General features: G+C 39.7%; 1 long non-coding RNA gene across 1 annotated transcript; it reads right to left on the bottom strand.

The window, feature by feature from the left end:
- Positions 1 to 208: 208 nt before the first annotated feature.
- LOC131522213 (uncharacterized) lies at positions 209 to 2,051 on the bottom strand. Its single transcript, XR_009266470.1, has 3 exons — positions 1,984 to 2,051; positions 1,702 to 1,799; positions 209 to 1,284 (listed from the first exon to the last, which is right to left on the bottom strand). It is a non-coding gene; the product is annotated as an uncharacterized LOC131522213 (long non-coding RNA).
- Positions 2,052 to 25,818: the final 23,767 nt, after the last annotated feature.

The raw sequence follows: 25,818 nt of genomic DNA, 5'->3' as shown, positions 1-25,818 counted from the left end.
CCCCGAAGATCTAGTTAATTACAGACCGATCTCAAATCTCCCTTTTCTGTCAAAGATACTAAAAAAGGTAGTATCCTCACAATTATATTCTTTCTTAGAGAAAAATGGTATCTGTCAGCGATTCCATTCAGGATTTAGACCGTATCATAGTACTGAGACTGCTCTCATTAGAGTTACAAATGACCTGCTTCTATCATCTGATCGTGGTTGTATCTCTTTATTAGTTCTACTGGATCTTAGCACTGCGTTTGACAGAATAGTCTTTTGAATAGACTAGAATACTTTGTTGGCATTAGTGGAAGTGCCTTAGCATGGTTCAAATCGTACTTATCTGACCGCCATCAGTTCGTAGCAGTGAATGAAGATGTAACCCGTGACACCCGAATATCTTGCAAGTTATTTTATCAATGGACCAGTAAGCTCAGCGGTTTAGATTCGTCCGAGGAGAGAGATGGTGCGACAGTAGTGATCAACTCAGACACGGGGTTTGAGGTAAGAATAAGAAGAGATTATATTTTAACAAGGACCACAAAAATAATTAAAAAAAATATAATATGCAGTGTACAATGACCTCAGTTTAGTTTACATTCAATAGTAACGATTTGTACCGTTTTCTTTCCTTACAGGTTTTATGGTAATATCACTCATCCCTTCTGTTTTTCTTTTCTTTGTTGATAGCAAATTCACCAAGTTAATTCTTAAAGATATTCATCATCAAGAATGTAATCAATATTTTCCCTTCTTTAACGGTTTTGTTCTTAAATTTGTTCTTAGTTTAGTTATTCAATACTTTGAACATTTACTCATAACAACCTCTGAAAAAACTCAAAACAAAATTACATTCAGTCTGAACACTTCAAAATTGATCAAGAGTCCAATGCTCGTGATGAACACTCAGAATGATTCTTTGAGGAAAAAGTAAGTGATAAAAAAAATAAATAAAAAAAAATCAGTTCACAAATTCAGTCCAGGAATCGATGAAATCTGAAGTCTCTAAAGTCTATGCCGAAATAAGTGTGATACGAAATTTCACTCCTACCATTTGAAGATGTACAAGTTCAATTACGGTGTTCTTTCAAAACAGGAATGTTTACAGGGTTCAGTTAATGGGCGGGTCGCCAGTCCAACTCCACCGTTACAGACACAGGAGAGAGTTGAGACAGGTCACAATCCAGGAAGGGTTCACACTTCACACGATTCACATCCAGAGCAGACCACGTTCAGCAGCTGAACGTCAACAGAACATCACATGGAACCAAACAAAGTAGGAAAAAAAAACCTGGCCTTGAAAACACAAGGCCAAAAGAACAATTAGCACTTTACAATGTATATATTAATTCAGTTTAACACAATTTAAAATAAACAACAATACCCATTCATATACCTCTGTGTACTGAATTTCTTTGTACAAGTTTGTGTCTTATTTAGCATTTCTTTTTTTTTCCTTTTTTTCTTTTTTACAATAAGAGCATTCCACTTAAATTCTATGCAGTCACTTGTATAATTACCTCGTTTGACACACAAAGCATGTTAATTACTTGTATTTCACAGAAATTACCATTATTTTTGTCTCCATTTCACTCTTAGGTCTGCTTTCATCATTTATACTACACCAAATAAATGGTTAATTTATGAAACACATTTTTAGCAAAACCTTGAACCATATTGTAATGAAAATAAACGACAACCACATCAACTCACCAAGGAAACTCATTCAATATACATATGAAGCAGGAAAACTCCCGATGGTACACCTTTGAAGATATCACTCTCAGACACGATCTGCTTTTCTCTCAGTCCTTCGTTAGGAATATATATACACGACACAAATCATATTAGCATTATGCTACCGCTAAAATTGTGTTGTTAACATGCGTTTTGAACATTACACGAGACAAATCAAATTATTTCTGCTGTTACACAAGTGCTTAGTTTTATATCATCGATGTATAACGATATAGAGACAAATTAAATGAGTCTTACGTCTTTTATATTAAATTCTGAGCACTGAATCTCCTGGAACAGCGACAGACATCTGCTCTCATCTCAAGTTCACGGAGAAAAGAAGGATCTAGAACGCACTGCGTTGTAAAATTGTCATGTAGCGAAAACGTAATGACGTCATTCAAAACGCGATTTCATTGGATGTGATTATAATCCTCAATACTTTACATTTATATTTATTGTTCATAAATAATGTATTAAATCACAGGTACATATTTATTCTGGCAGTACTTTTCATCCTTTTGATGTTTTTATTTGCGCTATTATTCTGTCTCTGCTACTACCCACTAGTAACCTGGGTTACAAAGATGTATCATATCGATCACAATTGCAGTATGGAGTACCTCAAGGCTCAGTACTAGGGCCGTTACTTTTCACGCTTTACATGTTACCCTTGGGAGATATTATCAGGAGACATGGTGTTAGCTTTCACTGTTATGCTGATGATACTCAGCTCTATATTTTGTCGCGGCCCGGTGAAACACACCAAATTGAGAAACTAACGGAATGCATAACACCTCTGAAAAAACAGAGGTGTTAATTATCGGACCTAAAAACCCTACATGTAATAACCTAGAACATTATCTAACACTTGATGGCTGCTCTGTCAATTCTTCTTCATCAGTTAGGAACCTAGGTGTGCTATTTGATAGCAATCTTTAATTTGAAAGCCATGTTTCTAGCATCTGTAGAACTGCGTTTTTCCATCTCAAAAACATATCTAAATTGCGTCCAACGTCAAATGCAGAAATGCTAATTCATGCGTTTATGACCTCAAGGTTAGACTATTGTAAAGCTTTACTGGGTGGTCGTTCTGCATGCTTGATCAACAAACTAGAGTTGGTCCAAAATGCAGCAGCTACAGTCCTTTCTAGAACCAGAAAGTATGATCATATTAGCCCGGTTCTGTCATCACTGCACTGGCTCCCTATCAAACATCGTATAGATTTTAAAATCTTGTTAATTACTTATAAAGCCCTGAATGGTTTAGCTCCTCAGTACTTGAGCGAGCTCTTATCACATTATAGTCCTCCACGTCCGCTGTGTTCACAAAACTCTGGCTGTTTGATAATTTATAGAATATCAAAATCGACAGCGGGCGGCAGATCCTTTTCCTATTTAGCGCCAAAACTCTGGAACAATCTACCTAACACTGTTCGGGAGGCAGACACACTCTGTCAGTTTAAATCTAGATTAAAGACACATCTCTTTAGCCTGGCTTACACATAACACACTAATACACTTCTATTATTCAAATTCGTTAAAGGATTGTTAGGCTGCATTAATTAGATAAACCGTAACCGGGATCACTCCCCATAACACACAATGTACTCGTTACATCGTAAAAGAATGGCATCTACTTGTTTTTTGTTTCTTTTTTCTGTTTCTTTCTTAATCTGTTTCTCAGTCCGTATCCGATCACATGGTGGATCAGCACCAAGATATGATGTCTACAGCCCTGATTATCAGCGGAGACCAGGACAACTTCCCCAGAGACATATCCCCAGTGAAGACCTCGACTAAAATACAATAAAACTTAAAATATAACTAAATAACTAAAAATATAATAAAATACCTAACTACATAATACTATTATTGTTAAAAATAAATGCATTAAACTATACATTACAGTTATAGCAAATGAATAAATCATATAATTGAAAAACTTCAAATGATGAATAAAACACAAATACAAGAAATACATTAAATTATAAATTAAAATGCTCCATCGGGACAAGACCACAGGAATCAGATAAGCCTTTTACACGGCTGCGGTTGGAATTGAACTGCGGGTTTCGTCTGGCCAGAGGAGAACTGGCCCCCCGACTGAGCCTGGTTTCTCCCAAGGTTTTTTTCTCCATTCTGTCACAGAGGGAGTTTTGGTTCCTTGCCGCTGTCGCCTCTGGCTTGCTCCGTTGGGGACACTTAATTTCTAGCGATTATCGTCGATTTGATTGCACAGATACCATTTAAACTAAAGCTAGACAATGAAATCTCTGAATTCAATAATGAAATGCCTTTAACTGAAAATTGAGTGTTTTATTCTCATCATTATACATTACTGACACTCTCTCTATCCTCCAATTTGATACTGTTAAGTGCTTTGACACAATCTGTATTGTTAAAAGCACTATATAAATAAAGGTGACTTGACTTGACTCCTATATGGTGTGACAGCAAAAAAAACTTAACATACAAATAACATGAGAAAAATGTATCTTCATTCTTAGAGTTACAAATAGCATGAGAGAGGTTTATCAGAGTGTTTTTTTTTTTTTTTTTACATTTTTCCATCACACCATAGGACACATTGATACGTCAACTACCCATATTATATATATACCCATATTTAGGGCTGTCAATTGATTTTTATTTATTTATCGCAATTAAATCGCATGATTGTCATGAGTTAACTTGCGATTAATCGCAACTTAATCGCACATTTTTATTTGTTCTAAATGTACCTTAAATTAATACTTTAAGTTTTTAATACTCTAATCAACATGGGCATGGACAAATATAGATGCTTAATTCAATTGTATGTTTATTATTATTGAAACCATAGTCAACATAGAGCATGAAGACTAGACATGTTTCAAAGATCATAGATGTTTTTCAAAGAAATTAGACATGAAAAAAGAAATTCCAGGTTCTCATTGCTTCTCTTTCTTTGCACTGAACAATTTACTTACACAAACCTGTTTACATTTTTGCACAACAGAGCAGCTCACTTCTTCTGAACATGCAAAATGTACATTAATTATTAGATTTGTTTGTCTCTCTGTGCCCACATACGGTATTTTGATGCAGCTAAAGTATCAATAAAACTGTTTTCATTAGCATATTTTACTGTTTCTGTTGTCAGACAATGGAATGAATATGAAATAGTGACTGAAACGCGACCCATTAAGAATACATAATCAGCTCTCCCTTCCAGGATGTTAATCTGCAAAAAAATCCTGATAATCGAGCCGTCGTCTGATGAAATCAAATACACATAAGATAATGAATAGCTGTGCTGTGATTTCGGCTATACTTGCATGTAAAATTAGAGAAGCAACATAATATCTGTGTTTAACTGAAAGCACTGCTCCTCTCCGCCGCTCACTGAACAGAGCAGATGCACAGAGAGAGAGAGAGGTGTGTGTGAGCGCGCGCTGGGACAGCAAGACCTCGCGCTGGCGCAGCACTACCAGCGTGTCTCAGAAACTAGTCTGCAAATTCACTAAGTTGGCAACACTGGGCATCTCCGTTTCTCCAACTACGGGCTAAGCCACGGGACGGGTCAAACAGAAAATGCGCACTGCGTTAATCACGTGATAATAAAATTAGTGCCGTTAAAATGAATTTACGTTAACGCATTATTAACGGAGGTTTCGGAGAACTACAGTCAAGACTATATTCCTTTTACCCATCTCTTGCCTGAAGAGAGTCGGCAACCTTCAGGCCCTTTTTGCGGCCCCCTCATGTCTTGAGCTGGTGTGGCCAGAGCTTTCCTATACCCTAGACCTTGGTGTGTTCCTAAGGTGCCCTCGTTGGTTCCACGGCCAGTTGTGCTGCAGGCTTTCTGTCCTTCTCCATTTTGGGACCCCGAACAGGAAAAGCTTAATTGTATGTGTCCAGTGCGAGGACACTGAGTGTGTACATCCACAGAGCTGCCCTTTGGAGGAAGTCTAATCAGTTATTTGTTTACTATGATCCTCCTAAGAAAGGTTTTCCTGTGAACAAGCAGACCCTATGCAGATGGATAGTGGATGCTATTTCCATAGTTTATGAGTCCTCTGGTCTCCCCTCTCCATTGTGGGTTAGGGCTCACTCTACTACACTGTAAAAAACAACTTATAGAATCTACTCAATAAAATTGAGGTAACAATTTGCATTCACTTTGTTTGGGTAGATTCTATTCTATATATTGAGTAAAGAGTACCTAAATTTTACAGCTATGACAAACTAAAATAAATTAGGTAAGGTCTACCTAATATTTCTCATTAAACTGCATAACTAATTACTTGTGAGGAACAGCGTGATTTGGGTTGCTTGATTGGGAGGACTCATACCATTTCTTTCAGCTCGCGGCGTCAGATCGATGAGCCCTACCGACCGATAAAAGGAGGAGCAGCGTGTTTGGGCTGTCAGACCGGGGGCCCGTACTGCCTCCAACGGGAGCAGCTCGCAGCGCTGGGAAGATGGGCCCCACTAGCCGATGGACGAGGAGCAACGTGATTTGGGAAGCCCAATAAGGAGGGCTCACACCGCTTCTCTGTCAAGGTTTGTTTGACCGGGAGGCTCTCGCAGCATCCGACGGGAGTTCAATACCCACGGCATCGGATGGGTGAGCCTCGCCGGTAGACGAAAGAGAAACATATTTGCTCCACCGAGAGCGCTCTTGCAGCATCTGACAGGGAGTTCAATACTCAGAACAGTCTAAAAGGGTAGATGCTATGAGGATTACTTTGCGTAATTGTTTGACAAATCCAATAAGCTGCTTCTGATGACAAGTCAGAAAATTGTGGTGCAGCTTTGCATCCGAAAGTTAAGCGCACAAAAAAATTGAATTTCCTGTGCCAGCATGCCCCAAATAAGTGCCATGAATCTGGATGGATAGGTATAGCTTTGAAAGCTGAGGTGATATCGACTTTTGCCAGCCAAGTGCATGATTTCATCATATTGATTGCATGATCATTGTCCTACTATTTAGAGAGAGTTTGTCAAGAGGAATCGAGGTGTTTCATGCTTGAAAACAGGGAGTTATGCGGAGCTGACAGATCGGTTAGAAGGCGTTTCTTACCCAAGAATTTTCCTAGTAGCCACTCCAATAGGCTAATGCGAAACTGAGAAGGCGGGGCATCGAAAGGGCTGATCATGAACCCTCATTTAATTCACACTGCCTATGGGGAAATCTGAACAGATTATTTCTGTGAAACGACTGAACTCAGAAAAATGGCAAGTTTTGATGTCCACATTCAAGGACTTACAATTGCTGTAGCATTTCTGTCTTAAAGAAATGGCCATATATTAAAGATTAAGTGGATATTTGAATTGAATGTGGTTTAGCCAAAAGACGATTAAATCGCACAGTGACGTGTAAAAAACGATCGTCGGGCCATTGGTGCCCTCTGTAGGCTTTTGATACAATGCGTAATGTAAAATTATATTGTTTATGATACATTGTTAAGTTTTGTTCAACAGAACCATGTTGTTACTTGCTTTTGGTACTTTATTTGAACTAATTATTATGGCCTCATTTCCATTATACCGTATTGACCCGAATATAAGACGATGTTTTTTTTCTTGGAAATACCGATGTTTTTTTTCTTGGAAATACATCTGAAAAAACGCTGTCGTCTTATATTCGGGGTCTAGACTTTGACATGTCAGTAATACACCGCAACAATAGGTGGCGCCAAAAACGCATAAAACGAGTGTGCCATGAAATATGTAATGTAATGTAATGTGTGCTGTAAAGATCGCGAGTGAAAACAAAAGAAAAAGAAAAGCTTACAGCAGCATAAGTCGTGACTGTCATGTTAGCCTGATGGGAACAAACTTCCTCTGTAAGTGATTTAAAAACATAAGACAGTACCCAGATTTGAAGACTACAATAAGATTTCGCTTCTACTGATAATAAAATTTTGGTAGGCTACTATGAGATGGACAGCCTAAATGTTGTATAATTCAGATGGGCTACCTGTTATTTCAATGGTATATCAAAAAGTGTATATTTTTCAATGTCATTGTTGGTACATTTTACCAGTATTTACCATACTTTCAAAACAAAAATTAAAATAGGAAAAATATGCAATTTGAAAATAATTTAAGAAAAAAGAGTTTTACAGAGAGAGAGAGAAAAAAAGATTTGGTTTTCAAAAAGCCTTTTTCCAAAAGGTACATCTGGAAAAAGGGGGGTCGTCTTATAATAAGGGTTGTCTTATATTCGGGACAATACAGTATATGCATTTAAGGTAATGTTAAAGGCTATTGTTTGATTAGGCCTATTTTTACTACCATAACAATTAATTATAATTAACCGATTAATTATCAGAACAATCAACCGATAGCTCTGTTACTAAATTAATCATTGGTGACAGCCTTAGATAAGGGGTCTATGTCCGCACCTGCCAGGATTTGTGTTCAGAAGTTGCGAGCCACTGGAGGTGGCTTTGAGGCAACAGCATTTGGTGGGACAGGCAGTAATGTTGCAATGAAAAGAGAATATTGTGACTTTAAATGAAGTAGAGAGCTGTGAGGGAAAGGAGCAGGGGTTGCAATTGTCAGCGGAGGCAGCCTCACGCTTAATATCGGCCTCTGGGGCTTGGGGTGGGAAACTGATAGAAGCATAAGGGAAAAATGGAGTATAAGAAAGATGTGTGGGTCTGTGTTGCGAGCGGAGGCAGCCTCACGCTTGCTTTGCCTGCTGTAGCTGTAGGCCACAGGAAGGGAGTCCTGAAGAACTTGTGTAGTCTGATCTGCTAGCGGAGGCAGCCTCACGCTAGTGTCTGCTACAGGAGCTGGAGGCTGTTGAAAAGGAAAAAAGGGTTATTAATAGCGGGAGGAAAAAGACTGAGATATGTGGGCCTGTGTTGCAAGCGGAGGTAGCCTCACGCTTGCTTTGCCTGCTGTAGCTGTAGGCCACGGGATGGGAGTCCTGAAGAACTTGTGTAGCCTGCACTGCTAGTGGAGGCAGCCTCACGATAGCGTCTGCTATGGGAGCTGGAAGCCATTGAAAAGGAAAAAGTCTAGAAGTAGCAGCGGCAAAAACGTACGTGAGATGTAAGGGCTTGTCTTGCAAGCGGAGGCTTGCTTCAGTTGCTTTAAGGGGTGGTCACAGTGCACTTTTCGTTCCATTGACTTCCAATCCTACGCGTGCCAACGCGTCAGACTGGAAGCGCAAGCTTGCGCAAAAAGTTTCACATTTCGCTGCATTCTGAAGTTAAAGCTTGGTGAGCTCTGGCCTGCGCATTCACATGACGTGAAACCGTGTGACCAATGGCAGATCCATAAGTCAAGTCAAGTCAAGTCACCTTTATTTATATAGCGCTTTTAACAATACAGATTGTGTCAAAGCACTTAACAGTATCAAATTGGAGGATAGAGTGTCAGTAATGTATAATGATAAGATTAAACACTCAATTTTCAGTTAAAGGCATTTCATTATTGAATTCAGAGATGTCATTGTCTAGCTCAGTTTAGTTTAAATAGTATCTGTGCAATCAAATCGGCGATAATCGCTAGAAATTAAGTGTCCCCAACTGAGCAAGCCAGAGGCGACAGCGGCAAGGAACCAAAACTCCCTCTGTGACAGAATGGAGAAAAAAAAACCTTGGGAGAAACCAGGCTCAGTCGGGGGGCCAGTTCTCCTCTGACCAGACGAAACCCACAGTTCAAAAGTTTATATTTCTATTTTAATTTTGTTGCAAGTTCTAACATAAGTCACAGCATGACCTCCTATCTGAATTAAAGAACACATTTAAAACTGCAGTGCTGCAGGAAAGTGGAGTAGATTGTATGTTTTTACATTTAAGATGTATTATAATTTGTTATGTGTTGAATTTGAGTTTTTTAAGAAAGACGATGCACAGCGTGACATCATATCACGACCGTTGATGCATGCGAAACAATTTTGCATGCTCAAAGTCTAGTATGACCGTGGCTTCAGCTGTAGGCCGCTGGAAAGGGGAGTGGATTGTGACTTTTGACGGAAAATTCTGAAATGCCTGAGTAGCCTGCAGTGTTGTCTATTTAACTTTTTTTTTTGTTTGTTTGTTTTTGCAGATTTAGCAACTTCTCGGATTACCTTAGCAACTTGTTTTCCAAAGTGCATAGCAACAAATTTAGCCATTTAAAAAATTTAGCAAGTTCAACCTTGCGGCACATCAGCTAGAGACTTTGCAATATGCACATCACATGCAAATTAGGTTGCTAGTTGCACTTGTTCAATAATAATGGTTTCTTTATGATACACCTTATTTGTTAGTTTGTGCCTATAATTGTAGGTAAATAGTTGAATTTATTTTCTCGAAAGTCTATCGTTTTCATCCGTTTATCTGAGTGAAATATGTAATTTAAATAAAATGCTAGTGAAAATTCTGAAAATCTAAGTAGTTTTGTTGTGTATTTTACACCACTTTTTGCGCCATGGTTACAAAATGACATTAACATCCTTTTATGTCACAACGTCGTTTAAAACTTTTAGCAACAAATGACCTGCCTTTGCGACTTTATCTAAAAATGAATTTGCAATACGGCCTGCACCGCTAGCGGAGGCAGCCTCGCGCTAGCGTCTGCTGCTACAATAGCTGGAGGACCGGTTGCATATGACACTGTGGCTGGTAGAGCTGCGGTGAAAAGTTGAGCCGAAGCGGGAATTAAGTGAGGCTTTGCCGCGGTGAGATCTGGGTTAAGCCTCGGCGTCGTGGAGAGCATATGTGGCTGGTCGAGCAGAGCGCAGCGGCCGCGACGAAGCCTGGAGCTCGGCAGCCGTGTCTGGCGGAGAAGGAGCGATCCTTGGGCCGGCAGATTGGCTGGAGGATCCAAAAAATCCCCAGTATAGGTATCATTGAGTGCGTTTACATGGACCCTCTTAATGCGATTATAATGAGATTTTGGCGATATTGCGATTATGCTTTACTTCATGTAAACGCAATACTTCGATCTAAATAATACGATTAAGCTTATAATCGCAGCAAGCATAATCGTATTAACATAGGTGGCGTACGCCGATTTTAATCGGAATATACAGGCATGTAAACACCTTAATCGCAGTATTGCCGCTCTGACCAAAGTGCGCATGCGCTTGTGACATATATGAATAACGTGACACGCACCTGTAATAATACGGAGATTAGAAACGATGGAGGGGAAGAAAGCATCGCATTCTGAGGAAAACACAACAAGCTGCCAGCAGTCTCTGTGCAACATGATCTCACAGAATTCCGTGTAATGTTCACGGACTTAATTAACCCCGAATCTGTGGTGGCATCACGGAATCGCCGAAAATTCGTGATGGACTCACAGAAAAATTCCGTGATGGACTCACAGAAGTGATACCAATGTAAGTCAGTGACAGGCATCAGCCGTGCTCCACGCACGGAAACCAGTGAATCCGTGCATGGACCACGGCTGATGCCTTCTGTGAGCCCATCACGGAACTTTCGGCGATTCCGTGATGCCACCACAGATTCGGGTTAATTAAGTCCGTGAACATTACACGGAATTCTGTGAGATCAGGTTGCTCTGTTCCTACCCTCATTCAGAAAGGACGAACAGAACGCGACGGCAGCGTATAGGCAAACAAATTCCATCATATTTCTATTATGGCGCCCAAAAGCGTGGAATACAGCGATACAAAATCATTATGCATTAGACGTAAATAGATTAAAACAGCGACCAGTAACACTGCTCTTTCTGAGTCCATCATTTGTGCTGTCCAGTGGGGTATGTGAATAATGGCAGTGAAAAATTAACCACAATTCTTAGCGAATAATAAGAATAATGGAAATTGCATGTAACGGGAGTAAGAGCTTTGCTCTTGACATGTAAACATCAAAATGCGATTAAGTCCTTACTCTGATTATTGGAAATAATTGCAATATTCGTGCGCATGTAAACGCAGTCATTGTTTGGATGGGAAAAATTGAGTATGTGATATAAATGGCAAAAGGTGCAAACCGAATGCTGGAAAACTGTCAAGGAACAGAGGTGAGTCAGCTGTGTATATATATATATATATATATATATATACACACCTCTTATCTAGTTAACTGGGTTGATTACTGATTGTGCTCCTCTCGTGTTAATTAGGTTAATTATCTGAACGTGCTCCGCCCGAACTTTGTTAATAAAACATCATTTAGAAGCAAGATTCCTAAATACGGTTTCTTCACGTTATCATTTCAAACAATAAGTGTTTAGATTTAATGTGTGGCTACAATACTTGCAACACTAGAAAATGAAAGGAGACACTGAAATGAGAGGAGAAACTGATCTCATTTACCTCAGTAGACTGGCATGCTATATGGATACAAACAAACATTTCAATTTCAACTTCAACTTATTATTTAAAACTAATTAAGTGCAAAAAACACTCTTACATTCAATTTTAAGTGACATACAACTTCATATTACATATAACTCACAACACATATAACTTCTTGAACATTTACTATTTGAAAATAAAACAATGTCTTCATTGGATGAAGCAAACAATCAGAGCCTGAACTTACAGACAGCTAATTTCATTAGTTTATGCTTGAGGCTTAGGACCTTCTTCAGCAGTTTTGCTCCGTCAAGTTCCAAAAAACCTTTCTGGAACACTTTAACGGTGTACTTCAGGTTTTTGGGATACTCAAGGTTGAAGTATGCACGCTGTGGTTCTGTTTTCACAACCGGTCAGCACTTTGGTGCCCTCTATAACAACACACACATCTGCTGGGTTCTCCTCAACTGTGGGATTGTGAATCACCACCAACTTCATTATTTCATTTGTGTGGCCTCCAAGTTCATCCTCCTGTTGAAAATAATAAAAACAAATACATTTTTGTTAGTTTAAGCAAATTATCATGCTGTTCATTACAGTTTTCTGGGTTCATGCCAATTGTTTGAACACAAGCAGGATTTCTGTATTAATCAGCACATCAATATAAACAGGTAACAAATAAAAATCAAAACCAAAATTCTTCACCCCAGTATCCCATAATGACACAATTATTAATTTAACCCCTTGCTGTGGATGGAAATAGCTTGTCGTGCTTTTAAGTAGATTTTTTACGCTGGAACAGATCACCCCCTTCAGGAAAGAAAGGAACACCAAAGAACAAAGGAATAACAGAGCTGCCACTACCTGACAATATGGGTGAACCTTTCAAATTTTCATAATTAAATGTCCCCCATCTGTACCTTTCATTAATTTCTGGCATGTATATGGAGGTCAAACCAATGAACCATCAATATCAAACATTAACTTGCCAATGTTCCCCACCAAAGGTTAAATACTTAATATTAATCAAATTTATCACGAATGAAGCACATCGCGCGAACACAGGAATTGGAAGACGCACACACTTAACGTTAGACAATCACCTATTTTCAAACATAGCTAGGCTAATTACTTAACAATAAATTTAAAAAAATTACTAATCTGTAAAATAATGCCTCTTATAAACCCCAAAACACTTTTTAACAGACATTAAAATTAAAAATGCCCATGGAAAGGCAAACTTTAATTATAAATCCGTAAATGATAACAATAAAAAAAAATGGCTTTATGAATTGATCCCTTCTAACAAAAAACTCAATATATCAAAAGATAAATGCAATAAAACTTTAACAGTAATTATCACACCACATTGACAGCTTTACTGCTGTTTTTCTGCTCCGATCACCTTCCCTGTTCTTATCAATCGTCGTTCTCTCTCACTCTCGTCACAAGCTCAAGTTCAACCACTCACATTCAGTAGCTTCGCCGTTCACGAGTTTCAGCCATGTACATAACAATATGGAAGCTAACATATTTTAATCATAAATGCAGGCTAGATGTTTACTCGCATTCGCAGGTGCAAGTACTGGACAATGTATTCCGCTTTCAATGCTAACTTGACTCACCACAAATTCTAACCTGTCAATCTGTCACCAGACTGTGGTGCCGACTACAGAGAAGTGCAAATTACTAATCTTCTGATAGATTTTTACCATTAAACAACTTAACATTTGCATTCATGATGATATCAACAAGTTCTACAAACTACTGTGATGAACTACCTGTAGCTCAACAAATCGCGGTGCCACTGCTGCCGCCAAAATGGTGAATGCCGCGATTCCCGCCTGAATGTTGATGCATGCGCACTTTGTGGTGCCAAAACTAATATTTTGGGGTATATTTTACTTAATTTTTTAGTGTTGCAGTTATTACTGTTAAAAAACAGTGTAGGTAGAATGTACCCATTAATGATTTTCATGGGTTGTATTTAACACCCTCTAGAGTAATTTTTTACAGTGTAGAAGTATGGCAGCCTCCAAGGCCTTTTTTTCTGGTGTTTCCTTGCACGACATCTGCAACGCTGCGGGATGGTCCTCTCCGCTTAAGTTTGTCAGGTTCTATAACTTTGACTTTGATGCCACACTAGGCAGGGATTCATAGCCATGGCGGCGTGGACATTGTCGTTCCCAAAGCGTTTTGATGCAGCGCGAGTTCCTGAAGGCGAAAGTCAATAGGTTACATATGTAACCCTAGTTCCCCAAGGGAACGAGACACTGCATCTCGTGCCATACTTCCTGCATCCTTGCGAATGCTTCCTTCTCAATTCAGAAGCTGTCACTGTATCCACTGCATGTGCTTTTATGCTTCCTGGTAGCTACATCACCCCATCCATGACGTCTCGCCATTCTATTGGACTGATTTCACATGTGATTCAGAGCGTAGTCATGCAGAGGCATTCCCAAAGCGTTTTGATGCAGCGTCTCATTCCCTCTGGGGAACAAGGGTTACATACGTAACCTAGTGATGATTTATACCAGGGTTCCTCAATTAGTTTTCACAGAGGGCCGAATTCTGCAAACAATGCCAAGCCAAGGGCCACTGACCTATATATATATATATATATATATATATATATATATATATATATATTCTTATCATTACAATTATTATATTACTGTTGCTTTTGTTAAAATAGTCACAAGATGGTTCACAAGATAAATATTAGATTTTTTCCCCCCAGTAGTCTGTTTTATTCAAACAATTATGACCATTTTTGCATTTAGATACGGAAGAACTTTGCCTGTTGAATATTAAAAACAAATGAACAAACAAAAAATCTGGATCTCCATGTCTGCCATTCAAATCAACTGTTCCTGCTCATCTCCAGACTGGATCTCTTCTCTCCACTTTCCCTAATGGTTCGTTTCCACTGAGTGGTACGGTACGGTATGGTACGGTTCAGTACAGTACGGTACGGTACGCAATTATTTCTGTTTCCACTGTCAGAAGTTGTGAATGGTACCAAAATAGCGAACCGTACCGTACCACTTTTTTGGTACCCTTCCATTGGGGTACCTAGCACAGTAAATGGTACCAAAAGAACGCTGATTGGTTGACTAGAATCGTCACTTTTGCGTGATACAAAGGGATAAGGCTTCTCCTTGACTTGTTCCGCTCTGCTGTCCGTGAGTGTTGGGCTTATAATTACATCAGAGTGCGCAAACACAAAAAAAAATATAACAGTGTATTTTATAATTTTATATTTTCATATGCATTCTTGTCTGTTCTTGGTGAAACGTCATTGCCCATAAACCACGTAATTTTCTAAATATACTGTTATTGTGTCATGAAATTTAGTTTTAAGAGTTTTTCACGCGAGAATGTAGTTGTTTAAAACTCAAATCTGTGGTTTATTTATAAAGTTCACACACCTCTTTAACATTATTTTTAGTGATCTCCGACTGGCGAAGTCGAACATCATTAGCACCGACGTGAATAATAAACTTACTGAATTTACGTTTAGCATTAGCCAGCACTTTTAAATTTGCCAAGATGTCAGGCTGTCACGGATCGGCCAGGCCCAACTCTCCACCAATCACAACGTTCCACCTCACCTGAGTACTAATCACGTCCACCTGCACCTCATCCGCTCATCACCATCACTGAAGATAAAAACCCCATCACCAGTCACACACACCGTCCGATCTCGTCAGCTAGACGTGGACATTTCACCCAGCAACCTGCTAAAACAAAGAACGATATCCTTTACGAATTATACTTACCTTGAAAAGCCTTACCTTCTGTTTCTGCTCCTTGTGTTCCTCTCCTCCTCCTAGATCGTCAAACCCCAGATCCGTGCACCCTGCAAAGAATCCCTCTCCTCGTCCCTGGAAAAGAGTTCAGTGTGTGTGTCAGCGCCAACCTCCGTTTCTACTCCATATCATTGCCATTCATCTCTGTCTCAATAAACATTGTGTTATCACTCACCTTGTGTCCGGCCCATACTGTGACACAGGCGCTCTGGCTCCCGGTAAACATTGGACTATGGTGGCTGGTGTCTCTATTTTCATGTTCCATACAATAGAATTGCCAATAACTAGAGCACTTTGAACAGGTTTCTCAGTGAGTGGGGAGAACCTGTTTGATGTTTTGATCAGAACGGAAGAGTGGTGTTTTGACCCGCGACTAGGTCACAGTCACCCGGTTGCCCTGCTGCACGGGCTCTACCGGAACCGAACAATGTACAGGACTCCCTAAGCTAGTCGCATCCAAAGCAGTATCTACAGCCCTCACATTCTTACCGTTCTCAACTAAAGTTTGGATGCATGTCTCTAATTCTGAAATCTTCTCTGTCAGCCTAACTGTTTCCCTGCATTTATCACACGTGAATCCCTCGCTGCTGACAGAGACAGATAAGCTGTACATGTGGCAATCAGTGCAAACAACAATAGCAGGAGAAGAAGCCATTACTCACCGTGACTGATCAATGAATTGACTTACCACTGTTGTTTGATGAACTCGTGAAAAACGGAGCAAGAGAGACATGAAACAGAGTGAGAAAAATAAATGCGAATGGAACCACGAGTGACAAGCTAACTGGCTAACGAATGCTAAAGCCGTACACGCGCGGTGCACTCGCGATTTTAAAAAGCGAACGATCAAATTAGTTTTGTTTGAAAGGAAAAGAGACTGCTAGGCTCTGGCTCTAACTATACAGCAGTATACACTCCTGAAGTGTCGGTCAGGACACAAAGAATGAGGAGACGGGAACTTCTTTCCAAAGTGTATTTAATCTTAGTCTAAAAATAACATAACATTAGAATTCAAATAAATGGGTAAACATTCATTGCCTCTAAATAACAGTCAACGCTCTAAATATGCAGGAGATGTGCAATTGAAGATTATATAACTATTGGTTTGGTCATATGAAATGACTTTGGTGGGGAAAGATATTACTAAATGCAAGTTGTCAGACAACATTATCAAAGGAACAATACTGCTGGATAATCTGTATACAGCATCGAAAGTTAACAGATAACAGAACGATCACCATGGAAACCACTCTGTATTTAGCATAAATTGCATCGCACATCTTGCTTATCGAGCGATCACACGTGAGTCGTTATATGTCTGTGCATGCCCATACAAAATGTACGAAGTTAAATAATACACTTCAAACATAGCTTAAAGGAACACTCCACTTTTTTTGGAAATAGGCTCATTCTCCAACTCCCCCAGAGTTAATAAGTTGAGTTTTACCGTTTTGGAATCCATTCAGCCGATCTCCGGGTCTGGCGATAACACTTTTAGCATAACTTAGCGTAGATCATTGAATCCGATTAGACCAGTAGCATCGCGTTCAAAAATGACCAAAGAGTTTCGATATTTGTCCTATTTAAAACTTGACTCTTCTGTAGTTATATCGTGTACTAAGACCGGCAGAAAATGAAAAGTTGCGATTTTCTAGGCCGATTTGGCTAAGAACTATACTCTCATTCGGTAATAATCAAGGAACTTTGCTGCCGTACCATGGCGCGGTGATATTACGTAGCGCCTCAAAGTAGTCCCCAGCTATATTATAACTAGGTACCTGGCTGGGGACTGCTTTCAGGCGCTGCGTAATATCACTGCACCTGCTGTGGCCATGGCACGGCAGCAAAGTTCCTTGATTATTACCGGAATGAGAGTATAGTTCTTAATCATATCAGCCTGAAAATCGCAACTTTTCATTTTCCGCCGGTCTTAGTACACGATATAACTACAGAAGAGTCAAGTTTTAAATAGGACAAATATCGAAACTCTTTGGTCATTTTTGAACGCGATGCTACTGGTCTAATCGGATTCAATGATCTATGCTAAGCTATGCTAAAAGTGCTATCGCCAGATCCAGAGATCAGCTGAATGGATTCAAAAACGGTAAAACTCAACTTATTAACTCTGGGGGAGTTGGAGAATGAGCCTATTTCCAAAAAAAGTGGAGTGTTCCTTTAAAATGTATAAATCAAAGCAAACTTACTGTAGGGTCATGTACTAACACTTTGAACCACAAAACACCAACAAATCCAAATCACAGGCAGGAGGAAACTTCCACGTTTGCCCCAGCTGATCACGCAGTAATATAATGACGCAGCAGGCAGCAAACTATAACAATAATGCCTCCTACTGGATGCATTAGGAACTGCACTCTTCAAACTATCAAAATAGAAGTGTTTCAACAAAGGTCTATCTTTCTCCAGGAGCCTTTTATACAAGTTTAATAGATAATACCAGAAATATGGTGGGAATTAAGATATATATTATCACTTTAAACAACAGAGAGTTAAAGTAAGATAGAGATTCAACAGAAAAGCAAAGCTACATGGAGCTACAATCGCAAACCTCTCACCAGCACAACAGATAGACAGATTATAATAAGTTCTATTGTATTTTGTTGCGTCGCACCGCACCACTTGTGTCCGGTGTAGACACGATTTAAGTTAATGTCGCTTTCTGATGCTGCGTTTGAATTTTCATGCCACTCTATTTGAAATTAGCGCGGGCCAAACATTTTTCTCTCGGGCCGCCTATTGAGGAACCCTGATTTATACTAATTTATATTAGGAAGACTTTAAAATATTTTTAAGACTTCCCAGTTAATTTTCATGTGAAATGAGGTATAGGCTATTTTATGTTATTTATTAAGTTGGCTTGAAAAAGCCAACTTACTGATATTGTACTTCAGCTTTTTATTATTAAGTTGGCTTGAGAAAGCCAACTTACTGAAATCCTACTTAAACTTATTATCATTAAGTTGGCTTGAGAAAGCCAACTTACTGAAATGCTATTTAAACTTCTTATTAAGTTGGCTTGAGAAAGCCAACTTACTGAAATCCTATTTAAACTTATTATTAAGTTGGCTTGAGAAAGCCAACTTACTGAAATCCTATTTAAACTTATTATTATTAGTGGTGCTTGCCAAAGGCAAGGCATCACTATTGTTATCTTGCATACTTATTATTATTCTGCTTCTTCTTATTCTTCTTCTGGACAAAATTTCGGTTCGCTACTCCTCCTGCACCGTTTGTGACAGACCCATGAATGAGGTGTCATATCGACCGGCTCATTGAGGAGAGGTGTGCTATATCTTTTCTAAGCGATCGGACCTATGATGTTCGCACAGCGGACGAAAAAGCGGGGCAAAAAAGTCCCATTGACGTACAATGGTGGAATGTTCGTGAATTTGAATCTCAACTGTCACTTTCTCACACACACACACACACACACACACACGCAGGCCCTTAAGAACCCCTTCTCTCTCTCTCTCTGTAACTCACACACACTCATTTGACTCCTCTTTTAAGGAACCAATAAGTAATGACCTGTGATCTTCATAGCCACACCCTAGCAACCACTTACAGCACCCTAGCAACCACCCCATAGACCTCCATTGAAAACAGATCAAAAGGGATATATTTGGATAGAAGTGTCATAGAAACATGCAGGTTTTGCTCTTTTGACTTGTGATCAAATGCTACACATACTAGCAGTGAATAGCTACATGCTAATAGTGATTAGCTAAGTGTTAAATCAGACTAAGAACATACGAATAACTCTATAAATCTACATAGTAATGATGTGTGACAACTACCAACCGCTTAGCAATACGCTTAGTATCCTCCCAGTTATAGAGGTGTGCTATTTGTTTTATAAGTAATTGAGTGTACAATGTTCGTCTGATGGATGAAAAAATTTGGGCGAAAAAGTCCCATAGACTTAACATAGGCACAAAATTTGTGAGATTATATCTTTGGATCAGGAGGTCACAGAGACTTGGGGGAGGGCTCTTTTGACTCAGCCTATCAAGCTGCCAATAAGTACTGACGTGACACTTTCATAGCTATGCCCTAGCAACCGTAAAAGGACATTAACAAAACAATTTTTAAGCACCAAAACATTGTAGAAACACGGGGTTGGGCTCTGTTGATTCAGACTGTCAAATAGTCTTTAAATACCATCCGATAAACTTTATATTCACACCATAGCAACCAATTAGAGTACCTTAGCAACTGAACAAACACATGAATAAGCAATTTCTCAGCACCAGAAAATTGTATAGATATGGGGATGGCCTCTTTTGTTTGGGCTGAAAAACCAGTCTGTAAGTATCACCATGTGCAGCTACAACCTAGCAACCATATAGAGCACCCTAGCAACCGTATAGCAACATAAAGAAGCCATATCTCAGCTCCACAACATCATACAGACATGGGAGTTGGCTCTCTACAATCATGTTGAAGGCTCTACTGATGGCCTAGTGCCGAGTTTTGCCACTGCAAGCACAACTCACATTTTCTTCAGGAAATGTACATTCTAGTTAGTGGTGCTTGCCAAAGGCAAGGCATCACTATTGTTATCTTGCATACTTATTAGTGGTGCTTGCCAAAGGCAAGGCATCACTATTGTTATCTTGCATACTTATTAAGTTGGCTTGAGAAAGCCAACTTACTGATATTGTACTTAAACTTCTTCTTATTAGTGGTGCTTGCCAAAGGCAAGGCATCACTATTATTCTCTTGCATACTTATTATTAGTGGTGCTTGCCAAAGGCAAGGCATCACTATTATTCTCTTGCATACTTATTATTATTATTCTGTTTCTTCTTCTTCTTCTTCTTCTGGACAAAACTTCGGTTCGCTACTCCTCCTGCACCGTTTGTCACAGACCCATGAATGAGGTGTCAAATCGACCGGCTCATTGAGGAGATGTGGGCTATATCTTTTCTAAGCGATCGGCCCTATGATGTTTGCACAGCGGACGAAAAAGCGGGCAAAAAAGTCCCATTGACTTACATTGGCGGAATGTTCGTGAATTTGAATCTCAACTGTCACTTTCTTACACACACACACACACACACGCAGGCCCTTAGAGCCCCTTCTCTCTCTGTCTCTGTAACTCACACACACTCATTTGACTCCTCTTTTAAGTAACCAATAAGTAATGACCTATGACCTTCATAGCCACACCCTAGCAACCACTTACAGCACCCTAGCAACCACCCTATAGACCTCCATTGAAAACAGATCAAAAGGGATATCTTTGGATAAAAGTGTCATATAAACATGCAGGTTTTGCTCTTTTGACTCGTGATCGCAAACAGGACTTCCCTCATGCATGCTACACATGCTAGCAGTGAATAGCTGCATGCTAATAGTGATTAGCTAAGTGTTAAATCAGACTAAGAACATACGAATAACTCTGTAAATCTACATAGTAATGATGTGTGATAACTACCAACCGTTAGCAATACGCTTAGTAACCTCCCAGTTATAAAGGTGTGCTATATGTTTTATAAGTAATTGAGTGTACGATGTTCGTCTGATGGATGAAAAATTTGGGCGAAAAAGTCCCATAGACTTAACATTGGCACAAAATTAGTGAGATTATATCTTTGGATCAGGAGGTCACAGAGACTTGGGGGAGGGCTCTTTTGACTCGGCCTATCAAGCAGCCAATAAGTACTGACATGACAACTTCATACCTATGCCCTAGCAACCACTTACAGCACCCTAGCAACCGTAAAAGGACATTAACAAACAATTTTCCAGCACCAAAACATTGTAGAAACATGGCGTTGGGCTCAGTGGATTCAGACTGTCAAATAGTCTTTAAATATCATGCCATAAATTGTGTAGTCACACCATAGCAACCATTCAGAGTACCTTAGCAACTGAACAAACTCATGAATAAGCAATTTCTCAGCACCAGAAAGTGGTATAGATATCGTCGTGGCCTCTTTTGTTCGAGCTGAAAAACCAGTCTGTAAGTATCACCATGGTGACTGTGCAGATACACCCTAGCAACCACATAGAGAACCCTAGCAACCGTTTAGCAACATAAAGAAGCCATATCTCAGCTCCACAACATCATACAGACATGGGAGTTGGCTCTCTACAATCGCGCAGAACACTGTAGTATCTGCCCTGCGCCGAATTTTGCCACTGCAAGCACCACTCACATTTTCTTCAGGAAATGTACATTCTAGTATTGTTATTACTATTCGCCCAGACAAAACTTCGGCACGCTACTCCTCCTGCACCTTTTGTCGTAGACCCATGAATGAGGTGTCAAATCATGCAACATATTGAGGAGAGGTGTGCTATATCTTTTATAAGTAATTGAGTGTATGATGTTCATCTGGTGGACGAAAACATTTGGGCGAAAAAGTCCCATAGACTTAACATTGGCACAAAATTAGTGAGATTATATCTTTGGATCAGGAGGTCACAGAGACTTGGGGGAGGGCTCTTTTGACTCGGTCTATCAAGCAGCCAATAAGTACTGACATGACAACTTCATAGCTATGCCCTAGCAACCACTTACAGCACCCTAGAAACTGTAAAAGGACATTAAAAAACAATTATTCAGGACCAAAACCTTGTAGAAACATGGGGTTGGGCTCTGTTGATTCAGACTGTCAAATAGTCTTTAAATATCATCCCATAAACTGTATAGCACACCATAGCAACCATTTAGAGTGCCTTAGCAACTGAACAAACACATGAATAAGCAATTTCTCAGCACCAGAAAGTGGTATATATATGGGGGTGGCCTCTTTTGTTTGGGCTGAAAAACCAGTCTGTAAGTATCACCATGGCAACTGTGCAGCTACACCCTAGCAACCACATAGAGAACCCTAGCAACCGTATAGCAACGTAAAGAAGCCATATCTCAGCTCCACAACATCATACAGACATGGGAGTTGGCTCTCTACAATCGCAGAACACTGTAGTATCTGTCCAGTGCCGAGTTTTGCCACTGCAAGCACCACTCACATTTTCTTCAGGAAATGTATATTCTATATTGTTATTACTATTCGCCCAGACAAAACTTGACGCTTCTCCTCCTGCACCTTTTGTCGTAGACCCATGAATGAGGTGTCAAATCATGCAACATATTGAGGAGAGGTGTGCTATATCTTTTATAAGTAATTGAGTGTACGATGTTCATCTGGTGGGCCGAAAACATTTGGGCGAAAAAGTCCCATAGACTTAACATCGGCACAAAATTAGTGAGATTATATCTTTGGATCAGGAGGTCACAGAGACTTGGGGAGGGCTCTTTGACTCGGTCTATCAAGCAGCCAATAAGTACTGACATGACAACTTCATAGCTATGCCCTAGCAACCACTTACAGCACCCTAGAAACTGTAAAAGGACATTAAAAAACAATTATTCAGGACCAAAACCTTGTAGAAACATGGGGTTGGGCTCTGTTGATTCAGACTGTCAAATAGTCTTTAAATATCATCCCATAAATTGTATATCCACACCATAGCAACCATTTAGAGTACCCTAGCAACCATACAAACACATGAATAAGCAATTTCTCAGCACCAGAACGTCGTATAGGCATAGGGGTGGCCTCTTTTGATTGGGCTGAAAAACCAGTCTGTAAGTATCACCATGGCGACTGTGCAGCTACACCCTAGCAACCACATAGAGAACCCTAGCAACCGAATAGCAACATAAATAAGCCATATCTCAGCTCCACAACATCATACAGACATGAGAGTTGGCTCTCTACTATCGCGCAGAACCAGTCTGTAAGTATCACCATGGCGACTGTGCAGCTACACCCTAGCAACCACATAGAGAACCCTAGCAACCGTATAGCAACATAAAGAAGCCATATCTCAGCTCCACAACATCATACAGACATGGGAGTTGGCTCTCTACAATCGCGCAGAACACTGTAGTATCTGCCCAGCGCCGAGTTTTGCCACGGCAAGCACCACTCACATTTTCTTCAGGAAATGTACATTCTAGTTATTATTCTGCTTCTTATTCTTCTTCTGGACAAAAATTTCAATTCGCTACTCCTCCTGCACCGTTTGTCACAGACCCATGACAGAGGTGTCAAATCGACCGGCTCATTGAGGAGATGTGGGCTATATCTTTTCTAAGCGATCGGACCTACGATGTTTACACAGCGGACGAAAAAGCGGGCAAAAAATCCCATTGACTTACAATGGTGGAATGTTCGTGAATTTGAATCTCAACTGTCACTTTCTCACACACACACACACACGCAGGCCCTTAGAGCCCCTTCTCTCTCTCTCTCTCTGTAACTCACACACACTCATTTGACTCCTCTTTTAAGTAACCAATAAGTAATGACCTATGACCTTCATAGCCACACCCTAGCAACCACTTACAGCACCCTAGCATAGACCTCCATTGAAAACAGATCAAAAGGGATATCTTTGGATAAAAGTGTCATATAAACATGCAGGTTTTGCTCTTTTGACTTGTGATCGCAAACAGGACTTTCCTCATGCATGCTACACATGCTAGCAGTGAATAGCTACATGCTAATAGTGATTAGCTAAGTGTTAAATCAGACTAAGAACATACGAATAACTCTATAAATCTACATAGTAATGATGTGTGACAACTACCAACCGCTTAGCAATACGCTTAGTAACCTCCCAGTTATAGAGGTGTGCTATATCTTTTATAAGTAATTGAGTGTACGATGTTCGTCTGATGGATGAAAAAATTCCCATAAAAGTCCCATAGACTTAACATTGGCACAAAATTAGTGAGATTATATCTTTGGATCAGGAGGTCACAGAGACTTGGGTGAGGGCTCTTTTGACTCGGCCTATCAAGCAGCCAATAAGTACTGACATAACAACTTCATAGCTATGCCCTAGCAACCACTTACAGCACCCTAGCAACCGTAAAAAGACATTAACAAACTATTTTTCAGCACCAAAACATTGTAGAAACATGGGGTTGGGCTCTGTTGATTTAGACTGTCAAATAGTCTTTAAATATCATGCCATAAACTGTATGGGCACACCATAGCTACCATTTAGAGTACCTTAGCAACTGAACAAACTCATGAATAAGCAATTTCTCAGCACCAGAAAGTGGTATAGATATCGGCGTGGCCTCTTTTGTTCGGGCTGAAAAACCTGTCTGTAAGTATCACCATGGCGACTGTGCAGCTACACCCTAGCAACCACATAGAGAACCCTAGCAACCGTATAGCAACATAAAGAAGCCATATCTCAGCTCCACAACATCATACAGACATGGGAGTTGGCTCTCTACAATCATGCTGAAGGCTCTACTGATGGCCTAGTGCCGAGTTTTGCCACTGCAAGCACCACTCACATTTTCTTCAGGAATTTCTGACTGCTACTCCTCCTAGAGCTTTAACTCTACAAACTCCAAACTCAGCCCAAGTCTTGAGACTGATCTGACTTAGCGTGCTATATCTTTTCTAACTAATCCGACTTACGGTTTTCATAAAAATAAAGATTAAAAATCATAAAAAATCCCATAGACTTACATTGGCTCATCTGAACATTCCGTCAAACTCCAACTGTCAAAATTTAAATCTAAACACACTGAAGCCCATTAGACTCAATCAGACTTCCCTTCTATGTACTATTTCTAACCCAATCAAACTCATCTATCTCTCTATCTGAGATCTATCTCACACACACACACACACACACACACCACACACACACAAACAAACAAATAAACAAACATAGACCTTTCAATCATAAGACCCGTTTTTCCTGTTTACACCTGTGTCCTTTGGGGGCAATATGACCCCAAAATTGAAAGAGTAATTGTAAAACATTTATAAATTTTTAATCATACAAATAATATATCTTTTTTGTTTGTTTGTTTACTTCTCATCTATACATTAATGCTGTGTTTTGGGAGATATGAAGTACTTTTGTAACTGTTTACCACAAAAATCCTTAGCTACACAATTAGCTTACATGTGAAATATTACATTTTTATGAATAAATCTCTTAAATGATGATCTAAATTTA

This window comes from Onychostoma macrolepis, chromosome 16, assembly GCF_012432095.1.
Source record: "Onychostoma macrolepis isolate SWU-2019 chromosome 16, ASM1243209v1, whole genome shotgun sequence".
In the NCBI taxonomy this organism is placed as follows: Eukaryota; Metazoa; Chordata; class Actinopteri; order Cypriniformes; family Cyprinidae; genus Onychostoma; species Onychostoma macrolepis.
The sequence above is the reverse complement of the archived record's forward strand: the minus strand, read 5'-3'. Positions and strand labels throughout refer to the sequence as shown.